This window comes from Onychomys torridus, chromosome 16 (genome assembly GCF_903995425.1).
Source record: "Onychomys torridus chromosome 16, mOncTor1.1, whole genome shotgun sequence".
In the NCBI taxonomy this organism is placed as follows: domain Eukaryota; kingdom Metazoa; phylum Chordata; class Mammalia; order Rodentia; family Cricetidae; genus Onychomys; species Onychomys torridus.
This window is the reverse complement of record NC_050458.1, coordinates 14131860-14136835: the sequence shown is the minus strand read 5'-3', so window position 1 is coordinate 14136835 and position 4976 is coordinate 14131860. Positions and strand designations below refer to the sequence as shown.

The 4976-nt window shown below is 38.7% G+C and overlaps 1 pseudogene; it reads right to left on the bottom strand.

Annotated features, from left to right (window-relative positions):
• Window positions 1-3241: 3241 nt before the first annotated feature.
• Window positions 3242-3603, bottom strand: LOC118597448 (annotated as a pseudogene).
• Between the last annotated feature and the right edge of the window lie 1373 nt (window positions 3604-4976).

The window sequence follows — 4976 nt, the reverse complement described above, 5'->3', positions numbered from 1 at the left end:
TTCTCAGATGTGCCAAGTTGGCAGTCAGCATTAGTTATCACAAATTTGAACCTTATCCTTATTCTTTATACTGACTAAACTTTCCTATAACCATGATTAGAACTTATCTCTAAATTTATTCCTTTTAAGTATAAGGCTTTTAAAAAGCTTTTTCTATTTATGAGAATTTAAATAAAAACTATAAACTATTGAATCAATGACAATATAAGAATATTTTATAAAAAGAGTATGCTCACATTTACAATTTCTGATGAAAAGTTGGTATCATTTCAGGAAAGAGGGTTTGTATGGCCATAACAATCACAATAACAAGTAACTTTATGATTTGCAATGGAAATATATTTCTAGATTGCTCTTACAAGTTAAGATAATTAGACTAAATGAAGTTTTTAAAATATATGAGTCATTGAATTACTTGGATACATGAAATGGAAAAGGAAGCCCATCACTACTCAATGTCAGCAATTATTTGTTAGGGATGTCTTTCTGTATGCTGTGAATGTGTGTTACTCTGATTTGGTTGATAAATAAAATGTTGATTGGCCAGTAGCCAGGCAGGAAGTACAGGCAGGATAAGCAGAGAGGAGAATTCTGGGAACAGGAAGGCCGAGTCAGGAGTCACCACCCAGACACAGAAGAAGCAAGACATGAAGGCAGAACTGAGAAAAGATACCAAGCCATGTGGCTAAACATAAATAAGAATTATGGGTTAGTTTAAATGTAAGAGCTAGTCAGTGGTAGGCCTGAGCTAATAGCTGAACAGTTTTAATTAATATAAACTTCTGATTGATTATTTTATAAGTGGCTTTGGGGTCCATGGGGCTTGGCAGGACCAGAGGAAACTTCAGCTACAATTATTATATTTGCTTACCTTAGAATTTCTGAAGAATTATCCATGTATAGAAATACCTTTAATTAAAAATAGCTGAAATGTTTATCAATAATATGACCTCCCTGCCCAAAGAAACCTTCTGAGTATATATTTGAGTGTGTATTTATATGGACATACCACTCAATTATTTTATGGTTATAGAAACAATAATAACACACTTGTTTAACTATAGAAATTTGATTTCTAGCAGACTTGAATGCCAGAATCAGTATCATTCGACAATTGTCCATGTATCAGAAATTTGTCTTTCCTCAGAAGTCTTTGTCAGTCTAGTAATAATTGGTTTTCCTTAGCTAGTCTTTACACTGATCTACTCTCTACCTCTGTGGCCATATTGACTTTCAAATGTCTCTGCCACATCTTCTTCATCTACTAATTTTATACTTATCCATGATGATCTTCCAGTCTCTAACACCCTCCTTTTAACCATAAAATCACATTTATGGTTGATAGCGACGGGGCTCTAATGTCCTAGGATATTCATTCTTCAGTCAGTTTCAGTCATGGATGGTGAAGGATTTTTATGCCATTTAAAATTTCTAATTAAATAGTTCATGAAATTTAAGATGTGCTAACCCATTGTATTTCTACTTCTTCAGAAGAGCTTGGTGCTCTTGGCATTATGGTAGGGAAGGGACGTACGAAACAGGAAGTTTCAAGAAAGTCAATGGTCTCAGCCTATGCCAGTGACAGGCAAATGAAAGAGTACAGTGCTCTTCTACCTGAGACACCAGTAAGCACAGCGAGAGAAAATGCCTGGTGAAGCGCTGATTTCCTTTCTACTGACTTTGAGGAAAAGCAGCTTATACCCTGTAGTACAGAAATGCCAGAATACACAGCCAATACTTTCCTTCCAGTCAAAACATTCAAGCTCTTCGGATAATTTAAGTTTTTGAGAAGTTTCTACAATATTCATTAAGTTAATAAGATAAATATTTTTATTTCATGTGTCAAAGTTTTTGTAGGGAACAAGAATAAAATATTATATGTAAAGAAATCAGCAGGCTACTTCATTTTTTTTTTTTAAAGGAAATCCTAGTCTCGATTTTTTCTTAGTAACATTTAAGTGTCAAGGAAATTTTTGTAGGGCATTGGAGGCAGAGATTTAGAGTGTAACAATAACAGAATAAAAGAAGCTAATTTGGTTGAAATAATTATTTTATGGATATGCTTTCCACATCGATAAAACTGTTAAAATAACAATAAAATAAAAACAACTACAATAATGTCCAGTCTGCTAGAATGATTATCTGTTAAATCCTCTGACTTGAAGTATGCAAAGATTTTACTTAAGAATGATGATAAGGAAAATAACACAGAAGGTCTTTTGAAGAGATGGTGGCTTTGCCTTGGAGCAGGTTTATAACAAATACTTCATTGATCATTTGTTCTCCCAAAGAGCAGCTCCATTTTTATGTTTTAAAACAAATAAAAACGACTTTCCCAGAAAATACACAACTGAAAGAAGTCACATCAATTTTTCTTCTTAACATTGAAAGGGAACTAGCGAACCACTGCTATTATTAGAAACTCATATATCCCTACAAGAAGCCTCGTTGTTATACAGGGAAATTTTTTGTAAGAGTTGAAGTTCAGACTGAATGTGTTCCACTTCACTTGTATTCACAGTCATTCCATAGAAATTACAGAGTCAGTTTTGTCACGTCTATTTGAGTTGTCTGAGAAAGAAAGCACTGTGATTCGTTGTTTTTTGGCTCACTTTCTTTTTACAAGAGAGGAAGATTTGTCCTGGCGTATGGAGAGACAGAATCTATCACGAAAGGAAGAGTGTGACAACATGTGACATCACAATAGCCGAAACATGGGTAGACTCACTGCCTCTCGGCCCAGAAAGACCATAAATACCGAGAGGCTAAGAACTGGGTTGGGCTATAAACCTCAAATCTAGATGCTCCTGTGGCCAACTTACTCCAGCTAGGTCCCTCTTCCTAAAGACACAACCTCCTGAACAGCATCACTGTCTGGGGACAAAGCGCTCAACATGTAAGAATTAGGAAACATTTCATATTTAAAACATAGCAATCTGCTATCCATGCATTCATGACCATCAATAAAGCAAAATTATTTCATTCTGTCCTCAAGATTAACCAGTTTTAACAATTTCATTGATGCTTAGAGTTCAGAGGCTCTTCTGTTGTTGAAGAAAATCTTTTACTTTTATTAAAAAAAGATTCTTCTCTCATATACTATAGTCTAACCAGTTTCCACTACCTCCACTACTCCTAGATTTGTCCCCATCTGCCCTCTCTCACAGATCCACTCCTCTTCTATTTCCTTTTTTTTTTTTTTTTTTAAACAAGTGATTAAGTCAATTTATTTAGAGTTGACTTAGGAATCCGCAATAGTGACTTCAACCTCCAGTCCTGTTCAATACTGATAGAAGTAATCTGTTTAACAATCTCAGAAGGACTGTGTAAATCAATGAGTCGCTTGTGGATTCTCATTTGGAAACGATCGGATCCCACGTCTTGGAACCTTCACCACAAGGTGTTTTTCTTGTAGTGATTCTCAGTGTCTTGGTAGGCATGCGCACTGGTCCATTGACCTTCAGATTCTTTTCCTTTGCGCCTCTGATCAAGTCTGCACACACCTTCTCCAGCGACTTCAGGTTGCGTCTGGTGAGTGGGATTTCGGTGAATTGCCACCTAGGCGGGCTCCACGGGTGTCTTTTCGGTATCTTTAAAAGCCATAGCTGCAGGGATTCCTGACCGACTTGTTCCTCAGCAGGAGCAAACAGTGGTGAAAGGCTATTTCCTTTTTAAAATAGAGTAAGCCACAAAGAGATGATAGCCCAACAGGACAAAACAAGATACAATAAGCAGGAGAAGGCCTGGACAAGGAGAAAGACAGGACAAGGTCACCCAAATGGAGAAAGAGTCTTAAAAGTAGTCAAAAGAGTCAGAGATACACCCGTCCGCACTGTTAGGAATCCCACAAAAGACCTCAAGCTAAACAACCATATTATATAAACAGAAGACCTGGTACAGATCCATGCAGGCTCAGCGTTTGCCATTTTTATCTCTTTGAGCTCATGTGTGTTCCTCTTAGTTGATTTGGTAGGGCGTGCTCTTCCTGTTGTCTTCCTGCCTCTCATACTCCTAAAGTCTTTCCTCTGTCCCTTCCTTGGCGTTCCCTGATCTCTAAGGCGAGTACCCTGATGGAGACATCCAATTAATACTCTCTCCACATAATCCAAGGCTGTGAATCTCACAACCCACTACCAACTGCTGCCAGAGGAAGCCTCTCTGATATAGTTAGATAAGGTACCAATCTATGAGTGTACCCAAATATCATTAGGAATCATTTCATTGATTTTTTTTTTTTATATAGATCAGTCATGTTTGGTTCTACCCCACATTTCTGGGCTATCCAGTCTACAGTTTCTGGCCATTCAAGCTGTGGCAGGCACGGGCTCCATCTTGAGGAGTGGACCTCATGTTAAATAAGACATTGGTTGTCCACTCCCACAGGTTTTGCTTCAGCATTGCCCAGGCACGTCTTATGAGAGGGACAGATTGCACTTTGAGGGCTTTGAGGCTGGATTGGTGTGCAAGTTTCTTTCCCAGTAGCCTGCAGAATTCTTTCACCAAAGACACTAGAACTTAGGCGTGAAGGCTTCAAGCCTGCATCAGCTCAGCCTCGTTGAGCTGGGTTGAAGTTGTCCTCAGTAGTGATGCTCCACGATCAGTTTTCAGAGTGGACCTTCTGTCTTAGGATCAGTCTGGGTTGTTTAGAGATCTCCATGGGATCATCTCCTGAACCAACACCTCAACAACTCTAACATGGTCAATATTAGAAGCCTTGCCTGGCTACAAAAAGTGGCCAGTTCAGACTTCATATCCTCCATCACTAGGAGTCCTCACCAGGGTCACCCTCATAGATTCTAGAATGTTTTCACTGCACTAGGTTTCCACACAGTCCCCCCCCCCACAAGTGCCTTCTAGTTTAACCTGTCTCTCCTCTCACTCTCTCAAGTCATCCCTCAGACCTAATTCTAAGGGTCTCCCCTAGCATTGTAACACAACACCAGGGGCAGCTTCCCCTCTCCACTGTGCATGCCTGA